General features: G+C 41.2%; 1 long non-coding RNA gene and 1 pseudogene across 1 annotated transcript; both read right to left on the bottom strand.

Moving 5' to 3' along the window:
• Window positions 1–962: 962 nt before the first annotated feature.
• On the bottom strand, window positions 963–2,636 carry LOC133904031 (uncharacterized). Its single transcript, XR_009907388.1, has 3 exons — window positions 2,553–2,636; window positions 2,142–2,203; window positions 963–1,434 (listed from the first exon to the last, which is right to left on the bottom strand). It is a non-coding gene; the product is annotated as an uncharacterized LOC133904031 (long non-coding RNA).
• A 1,063-nt stretch (window positions 2,637–3,699) lies between these two features.
• Window positions 3,700–8,357, bottom strand: LOC133903213 (uncharacterized; annotated as a pseudogene).
• Window positions 8,358–10,689: the final 2,332 nt, after the last annotated feature.

Raw genomic sequence — 10,689 nt, forward strand, 5'->3', positions numbered from 1 at the left:
CAACGAGCAAAACTCACCAGGTTCAATTGATAATGCTCCCATGGTGACAAGACAACTTAGCATCCTATCATGATGTTATAGGTCATAGACTATTCAGCAAACCCTTGACAACGCCAATGCTCCTACAACCCAAGTATATTCTTCGCTTCAAACTTCAAAGCAAACGACAGGTTTAGCTAAGCGATATCAGAAACATAACACGTTTCAACCAAAATCTCTACCTCAGCCCCGCAAGAGCCAACCTTAGGTATTCCAATCGTGAAACCTCATAAAACAGGTTTGAAACAACTGATGCATCCTTAAGGAAGGTGTCGCCTCATTAGCATCACTTTGATGCAAATCAGTTGTTTCAACGCAATCGATAACTCCAACTCCCATAGCCAGTGGACTATTCCACAAAGGCTAACTTAACAAAACAACTACCTCAAATAATCATTTCACAACATGCATGGATATTCCAACTACAAAAGATTATAAACAACTCCCAGAACCCCACTAGGATCTCACTATCAACACATCTTCACACAATCGGCAAAAAGATCACCCCGACTCCATGGGAAAAAGAAATCCTACACCATTCTAATGGTTAGGTTGAAAACATTATCACCTTATCTTCTATGGTAAGGCACACATCGATCCATTTCTCCGACATTCCGAGAACGAATAGTTAGAGTCAACGACATGGGGGCCAGTCCATCTCGTACCTACAACATTCCCTCTGTATGTGGATAGTTGGATCGCAAACCTAACTCTTGGTCAACCTCACCTGGCAATACAGAAAAGGCATCACGGGGGCCCTCCACTTAACCCATCTGCAGTGCCATACAACAATTATACTATTGATCATCTGAAGCTTCTCAGGTTCTAATGGCCAAGGTAACAATTTCACCATTCCAACGGAACTGACTCCAACAACTTAACAATATATATCAACGATAAAACACTAAAGAATATGTGGACAATCAAACAAACAACTTCAATAGTACTTATCTGAGATAGTGAACATAAGCGAATAAAGATAAACAAGACGTATGCAATGCAATACATCCCATACCCATTCTATTTGTGCAAGTGTGTCAGGTTCATCATTCAATTACCTAGGACCTAAAGCCTAGGCTCTGATACCAAGCTGTAACACCCTACTTTACAACTCAGCCTATTTATATGAAAATAGGACAATTTGGCAGCATTTCCTCTATAGAGAGGTATAACTGATCAAAAGAGAAATCTCAGGCAGACAGAATCAGATATAACCAGCATATATAGAGTCCGCCGCGACGCTACCAGCGTCGTACCACAACAAAAACAAAAACAAACGACGGACCATCAGACACACCACTTGTATACACCGGTTGAGCTATCGACATCGTGATAAGTTAGTGTGTGCAGCTACCGAGATCCATCCCCAAAATGCACGTCAACATCTAAACATACCTGTAAAGAAAACACGGGTGAGATTAAAAAATCTCAGCAAGTGAAAGGTACTTTAACAAAAAGCTATTTAGCCACAGTTGAATGTGCTAACAATTCTAAATAGAAACTAGTAATGAAACAGACTGCCAACACTAGGAGAAACAGTTATGACTAAGCAAGTCCAACGATAACATTAAACATTTTAGCATTCGGTTGGTATAAGTCTTCAGAGCCGCATATATATCTATATACACGCTAACTAAAGGAAATAATATTTGATACGAATAATTCATTGAATTTCACAAGAAGACATAACCATGCACATGACATGCTCTTCTCACCCTTACCCCTCCTCGGGTAACGTAAGGGTGTGCACCGTACCCCTCCTCAGGTGACATACGGTACTTTACCGGTACGGTCGCGGCCAGAAGACGACGACAAACTTCCAATGCATGAGATGTATATGTATGACGTGCTTCAAGCATAACCAACATAACTTCCGGAATATGCTTGAGACTTCAAAAAAAACATTGCATACAACACTAATGAACAACTGCAGAATGGCATATCGTGCCTACTGCACTTCATAAATCAATCATCGAGTAAACTTCTGGAAACGTAAACAACATAGTACTCAGCCCATAATCAGTCATTCAGACTAGATGAATGCACTGTTATTAAAGAATATAGGCAACTCAATATTAGGTTAAAGCATAGTCATACAATACATTCACTTGCCTTTACCGACGATGAAGAAAATTCGATCAAGAACGTCCGGAAATAGTACCACCTGTACAGGCATACTATTAGAACTAAAACACATTTAAAACACATAAAATATTAAGCGTCAATCCTACGCCTGAAAACGTCGCGTATACGCCTATATTTCAAAAAATCGAACAGAAAACCGTATCACATGAAATGATACATTATTTCCAATTCAGAGTCGAACCAAAATTCTCACTAATTACACTTCGCTTCGATGAACGAAAAGAATACTTCGACTCGGATGTCGTATCTTTGAATCAATAATGCTTATCGAAACGAAACAGACTATTAATCACATGAAATAATACGACAGGAATTGATTAATTTAATTTAGTCCAACCACAAACATCTAAGAATTACTGAGAAATCACCTTCGAAGGATTGACGACGAATCCGACAAAAATCCAAAATTTTCACCTTTTTCCTCTCTCTTCTTCTTTTTTTTTCTCTTTCTTCCTTTTCTTCCTTCTTCCTGGCTCTCCGCTCGGCGCTGCTTTGGCCGGCTAGCCGGCGGCTACTACTGCTTCTTCGGCCAGGCCACAGAGAGAGGGAGAACCCACGGCGGCCGGAGCAGGCGCACGGCGCAGGCAAGCAGGCGGCGCCGGCGGCGGGAACGGCGCAGCGGTGCGGCGACTGCGCACGGCAGCAGCGCGCGCAGCAGCAGCACGGCGAGCGTGGCGCAGCGGCGGCGTTGTGCTGGCCCGGTGGAGGAGACGGCGGTCGGCGGCGCAGCACCGCACAGCAGCGGCAGGAGCAGACCGGCGACGGGCTCGGCGTAGACGCAGGAGAGAGAGACGCGAGAGAGAGAGAGAGAGAGAGAGAGAGAGCGACAGCACGCTCGAAAGCTCTGGATGGGTCGGGGTGATGACCGATCCATCCGGCTTTATCACTTTTTTTTATTTTTTATTTTTTCAAAACAACGAACGGTCTAAATTTATTGGGCTCGCTACGGGTCTCAGAGTGCCCGGAACGGACATATGAATAGCAAAATGGGTTCATCTCGACGAGATGATCGCAACCACGATATCCGATCGGTCATCCGAGCAACGGATAAAAAAGTCAAAAACTGGTCAACTCTCTCTCTTTTTTTTTCTCAAACAATTCAGTATTACAACCAGCTTCTACGTTGACTCACTTGTAGAGATGCACAACCAATCCATAATTGGATTGCCATTATCGTATAGAGCAACTTCCATCAATATGTTATATGGATCAAATTTTTTTCTTTGAGGCTTTGCATACCAACTTCAAACTGTTGGATATGCATCTTCAAATTGTAATTCACATGCACCAACTTATGCAACTTCTCATAACCCAACCGATTTCTTAATTTGGTATGAACTAAAGCAAACGTGCTTATGTTGAAATCGATTTAAGGAAATTGGCTCTTGACACATCCTAGCGTAGTCTCCAGAGACTCATGAACCACCACCCAGTGCGCCTTAATATTTGGACATCGGGCCACTTACAGCCATTGAGCAAATGCCTCCCCAAGCGAACAAGCTCCTGGAGGTAACTCTAATGTGGGATGTTCTTCGGTGAAGGGAATGATCGTCCAACCTTCTGAAGAACGCAATTGAAGATTGAGAAGGCCTTCTTCAGCAGAGAAACCATAGCCTCAATTTGTCTTCGGAGGATCACCGAGTCCTTCGACGAGGTCTCCAACTCCTTCAGCTGTTCCAGTTCAGCCTCGAGCCGTGAAACGGCCCAAGGGATGCAAATCTAAGATTCCAACGAGATATGTAATTGTGAATACATGGTAATTATTCTTATTTGATAGCTTTGTTTTTGCCGTCACCACTTCGGCCTGAAGGGAAGATCACTCAGGGGAAAATCGCTCGAGTTCCTGCACATAGCAGCTTCCCTGCATGGCTAGCACCAATCGGTGGCCCGCTAGTTGGGACTTGTTAGCGTCCACTACCTGAAACACGTGGAAGTTAGAAGCAATCACAGATGTGCAAAGACAAAGCTCAAAAATCAAACACGCTTTCTTCCCCTTCGATGAGCCAGGGGCTGTGCGGCGCCTCCCACAGGCTGGGAGGTCGCAACCAATTCTGGCATGCTTCTCATAGACAGCACCCCCTTTGCCAGTGATGCCATTCACATAGTTCGTAGTGTAGAACTGCATGCCAGGCGCATCAGTCCAGAGGTCCAGGGTGCGTGGGCTTGATGGGTCTCTCAGTTTGGCTACATGCTTTGGGCCATCCTTCTCGACTACACAGTCCAGCACATAGTTATGATCATACCCTCCAGGAACATCATTGATGTGCTCCCCAATTCTGTGCTCTGTCGTGAAGTCGAAGGTGTGTCCTTGACAAGCATTATCTCACCAATGGGGATTGTGTTTTCGTCAACGGGAGTGATGTGTTTCCCCTAGATCTGGATCGAATGATGCAAGATGTCACCAGAGTTATGGCCTGCCAGGTTCCATTATGTGTGCTGTGCTAGGCTGATAGGAGTGGTTTTGTTTTCTGGTGTAGCTTCCATGTCAAGTCTTAGAGTGGTAGCTTCATGAAGAGAGTATGTTGCCCGGACAGTTACATCGCCCGAATGGCCTGAAGAATGTATAACAGTTAATGCTTGAATTTGCTGAACTTATTCAAGCATGGAGCCCTGCAGTGAAAACAAAGATGCTAATGAATGTACCTTGTTCCCCATCCTTACTGTGATACTGAAAGGTTATTGATGGGCATTCGCCATCTTTATGCTCTTCAACATCCCACACAACTTTGTCAAATCCCTCCAACCCACCTGACATTCACAATTCAGCAAAAAAAGAAAAAAAAAGAAAAGGTATATCACATGATGAGAAACCACAATGTATCCATGGAAGAAGAACGCAATATGTGGAAGTCTTCAAGGCATTTTTATTTTTCGAGAAACATCATTTTACCACAAGATTGATTCATCTAGGCATTAAAAGAGGATCGATCGGATGTTAAAAGTACAGAGATTGCATTGTGCTATACATTTATGTGTATATTATTCGGTACTGACGATAAAGATACCCATGCTAAAAATTTATGCAGGCCATCAATAATCTAGTTCTATTATAGTGTTCGTGTAAAATTAGCCACTAGCCAAAATAAAAACTAAGTCAAGCACTTACAGGATTGGTGCGGTCATTGATCTAGGTCGACTGCAGTAGAAGAGGATAGTCGATCGACCCAATCTTCTAAAGGTAATACGATAAGTTGATTTGGTGGAGTTTCAACGTTGATGATTCAAAGGCTCCGACCAGAACAGATTAAGAATCCTCGTAACCACTACGACACTACTCCGTGGTTATGAATCATACCAAGACGCGTTTGATCTCGCCAAGAAGGCTTTTTCTGCAAGCGAATCAAGAACACAAGCAAAAATAGGTAGATATAATCTGGATATTGCTGATTACCAATGAAGTGCTAGAGTTTGGGATACTACAAACTGATAAACGGCGAAACTGTCTAAAACAGAATAATCTAAGCAAAATTTGAGCCTAAACTACGACGGCTACTATGTCTATATATATGGGGACGTGAAGAGGTTGCCCTAGGGTTGTGTGGACCTAAGAAGAGGCGTACACAACCTGGACTCCGACTCCAACATGATTACATGACCAGACATGGTGTAAAATAGTGAGAGGCAGCACTTTATTCCTTCGACTCTGACTAAACTATCGAATATTTGGTTGTGCTCAAATCCATTGGAAAGGGCTAGTCATAAGCTTTCCATCAAGTTCAAGATCGTCTCAATTGGACTCCGTATACAAGAGTTATGCCTGTTTTACTGTCGTATTATCCTGAGACTCCGAACCGAATTTGGAGTCCAAGTTAAGCTCGACTTGTTGCTCGAATCGACTGGCACTCGAGTGACTACGTCCAGGTAAGCTTGTGAAGCCTCTCCCATATTCCTAAGCAATAAAACATCACAAGAATTTAGTACCAATCCATCCGAGAAAGCATAAATAGTGAGAAATGAGTTCACTTGGTGGTTTAACTGTCGTGCATATACTCTTGTAATGGATCCTTATACGATTTGAGGATTATTAGTAGTGTTGCTCATATCTGAAGGAGCCATGTCCTTATCATACTCCCCTCTTGAATTGGAGTCATCCTCGACTCGAGCTCATCTTATTCTCCTAAGTATGGCATCAAATCTGAAATGTTAAACGTGGGAGTAACCCCAAAATTGGCAGGTAGGTCCAATTTGTATACAATTTCATTTATTTTCTCAATTATCTTAAACGGACCATCAGCTATAGGCATCAATTTTGATTTTCTTAACTCTGGAAACCTTTCCTTTCTCAAATGCAACAAAACTAAATCACCTAGTTCAAATTTTACTTGTTTCCTACCTTTATTTCCAGCAATCCTGTACTTTTTAGTCATGTGCTCTATATTCTTTTTAATTGTTTCATGCAACTTAAGAATAAATTCTGCACGCTTCTTTGCATCCAAATTAAGTTTTTCAGAAGTAGACAAATGTAATAAATTAACAGGAGCATGGGGATTAAGTCCATAGACTACCTGAAATGGACTTACCTTGGTGGTGGAGTGTACCTACCTGTTGTAAGTAAATTCAATATGCGGTAAACACTATTCCCACATCTTCAAAATCTTCTTTAAGATAGCCAACAATATAGTCGATAATGTGTGGTTGACGACCTCTGTTTGTCCATCAGTTTGGAGGTTGATATGTAGTAGAGAATAGCGGCTTTGTCCCTAATTTGTTCCAAAGAGATCTCCAAAAGTGGCTAAAAAACTTTGCATCATGATCAGAGACGATAGTATTAGGCACCTTATGTAGTTGAACAATTTCCCTGAAAAATAAATCAGCTACGTTTGTATCATCATCGCTCTTGTGACAAGACATAAAATGAGCCATTTTAGAAAATCGATCCACAACTACAAATATGCTATCCCTCCCCCTCTTTGTCGTAGGCAAACCTAACACAAAATCCATATAAATATCCTCCCATGATACACTAGAAACAGGAAGAGGCATGTAAAAGCCATGTGGATTTAAACGAGACTTAGATTTATTGCAAGTAGTATAGCGCGACACATAGCGCTCGATGTCATGTCTCATATTTAGCCAAAAGAAGTGGATGGCCAGCACATTTTTAATCTTCTTTGCTCCAAAATATGCCATCAATCGTCCTCCATGTGCGTCCTGCAACAACAAAAGATGAACAGAGCTAGCTATAATGCATAGCTTGTTAGCACGATAGAGCAAACCATCATTCAACATATATTTATTCCATGTCTTCCCTTCTTTACAATGTTCAGGCACTTATTTAAAATCTAAATTTGTAGCATATAAGTCCTTAATAGTTTCTAAAACAAAAATCTTTTGACCAAGTTGAGATAACATGGTATAACGCCTACAAAGCGCATCACCAATCACATTATCTTTTTCTTTCTTATGTTTTATGACATATGGAAATGACTCAATATATTGTACCCATTTAGCATATCGTTTATTCAGTTTAGCTTAAGTTCTAATGTGTTTCAATGATTCATGATCAGAATGTATAACAAATTCTTTAGGCCACAGATAATGTTGCTAAGTTTTAAGCTCACGAACTAAAGCATACAATTCTTTGTCATAGGTAGAATAATTCAGACTTGGCCCACTTAATTTCTCGCTGAAATAAGCAACAGGTTTACCTTCTTAAATTAGCACACCTCCAATTCCAATCCCACTAGCATCACACTCTAGTTCAAAAGTCTTACCGAAATCTGAGAGTTGAAGCAATGGAGAATGGGTGACCTTCTCCTTTGATTCTACCCGGCCACCTTGATCGTATGGTACCAAGCACCTCGCTTAGCCCCGATCATCCCGCCGTCAACTGCCATGTTTCATCCATGACCTGTACATCATAAGACAAGCACAAACATATATCCAGTTCCATCTCCAATTAGAAAAAATCAAAATTCTCTGTTGAACAACTTATACCAGAAATATCGTGAACATCAGGTGATCTGGCGTGTATAGCCCTCTGATCATCAGACCATCTGGCGCATGTAATTCGAACTCCACTGAAAACTTCCTGCAAAATCCTGCTGCGGAGCATTCGGTGTACACTCCTCCATCGCCGGACCATCCGGTGAGCGCAACCCGCCAAACAAGTCATTTTGCAACCTCTCTATAACAAATGCTTTGGCGAGGCATCCGGCGTTCACATCCTCCATTACCGGACCATTCGGTGTAAACAACTCCCTACCTCCGCCTCCTGGAATGTTTCGATGTGAACAGTGCCTCATCGCCGAACCATTTGACTTATACAAATTCTACAGCTTAGAGACAAACACTTCAACTCCAATATCTTTGGTTAGTCTCAAACATAGATAAACACAACCATGCTTATGCAATACCAAAGATCATCAAACCAACTCAATAAACTTATCAATCACTCATCACAAATAAATCAAGGCACATGTCAACTTGGTTTCTTAGATGACGCGCTGGTGACCGTGGACGGCGGACTAGCTGCTAGAGCACCCATTCCTGGCGATGTCACGTGGACTTGAGAAAGAAAAAGGGCACATGACATGATATTTCTTTGTAATTCCATGATGTGTACTTAAAAGACTTGACTACTTTCACTATAGATTTTACTAACAAAGCGATAGCCATAAAAAGAAGAATCACCTCGCAAAATGGAGTGTCATGTGCCAACCTAAAGAATAGGGTAGTTTAGGGAGTCAAGACCTCAATGTTCAAAATTCTTTCTCTCCTCTGTAAATGACTCTTTAAACTAATGACCGAAGAGCGGGTCTGGCAAGATCTGATACGAAATAAATACCTAGGATTGAAACCTTTGTCACAAGTTAAATGGAAACCTGGTGACTCCCTTTTCTAAGCCGGATTGAGAAAGGTGAAGCGACATTTATTTCATTTTGGAACCTTCAATATTAAAACTCTCAATTCAGGTTCGTGGAGGATTGATTATGGGCAAAATACTCAATCAGAGGGGGGGGGGGGTGAATGATTAATGAAGCTAAATTCAAATTTTAATTCACCCTAACAAAATATTCAATTTAATCTTGAAACCAGTTCGGGATGGAGTACTATCATATCACTAAAAGTGATGTCTAGAAAGATCCAACCATTGGAATTGCCCTCAAATGTTTACTATAGAATCTAGACAATCATGCAAAACTATTCCAATAAGAATTAGGTCAATCAGACCACGGGATCTAAAGATATGAAATAAAGAAAAACTATGATAGCCTGTGATGAAATCATAACAAACCTAAATATCTCAATAATTATGAAAATTTGACCAACTAAAATTTTTAGAGAGCTACCTTGATGCTGTAGGATGATTTTGGATGGATCAAACCAAAGCAAATTGCAACATAGAGCGGTCCACCAAAAATCACCATGAAACAATGAACACGAAGAAAAACATACGAAATTTGATCTTTATTGTATAGATGGGTTACAAGACGCATCTCCAAAGTATCCTTCAAAGTTTCCTAGTAAAACCCTAAAAACTAGATTAGTTTCCTCTAACCTCGCTCTCTATTTTCTGTTATGTCCTCTTGGCTCTGTTCCCATCTATCGGTATTTTTCGGCGTCGACACCTATTTATCGGTCGACAAACTATCATTGTACCCAACAAACAATCCAGATCAACTCCATCAGCCGATCAATTTCATCGGTCTACTCTGGCTCCTTGGTGGGCCATTCCAGCAACTACCCCACAAGACGCCAAACTAGGCCACGCCCATCGGCGTCAGCCCTGGGCCATACTGGTGAATGGGCTATAGCTCAGCTCCCACCCAACTGGCATCTCATGGAGATTGGGTGATCAATCTTGGTATTGATCTTCTCGATGTTCTTCTCCACTTGTGAGATGAGTTTGATGACTTTGGGATCCATCTTCATGTGTTAGCATTGAGCTTTCTTGCTTGTGAAAGCAAGATTCTTGGTGTCAGATGAGAAAGAAGCTTCCACCCTCATGTTCATTGTCATCTCATGGTCGGTGATCTTGCCGAGCACTTGACTTGGATTCATCTTCTTGATGTCATTGTTGTCGTAAATGATGGAGACTATCAACTTGTACTTTGAAAGAAGAGTTTGAAGTATTCTTCTCACCACTTAATTATCTTCAATTGGCATCAAACCTAACTCATTGATTTCATTAACAAGAATATTCAAACGAGAATATATATTAATCACTTTCATAGGGTAGTTGCTTGATGTCATTGAACTTAGTAACAAGCACATGATATTTCTCATTACACACATTCTTTATGCCTTCATGTATTTCAATGAGACTATTCCAAATATCATGTGCATTGGTGAGAGAATTAACACGATTAAATACATCAACACATATAGATGATAAAATGATACTCTTGGCTAATGCATCTAATTGTCTCTCCTTGTTGGTAATGCGAGGTTTCATCCCTTCCTCGGTAACTCTCCAAACATCCAACCCTCGGGCTTGCAAATAACAAAACATTAGAATTTTCTAACGTGGAAGATTTATGCCATCGAATAGTGGAGCACTAT

The sequence above is a fragment of the Phragmites australis genome, chromosome 21, assembly GCF_958298935.1.
Source record: "Phragmites australis chromosome 21, lpPhrAust1.1, whole genome shotgun sequence".
In the NCBI taxonomy this organism is placed as follows: Eukaryota; Viridiplantae; Streptophyta; class Magnoliopsida; order Poales; family Poaceae; genus Phragmites; species Phragmites australis.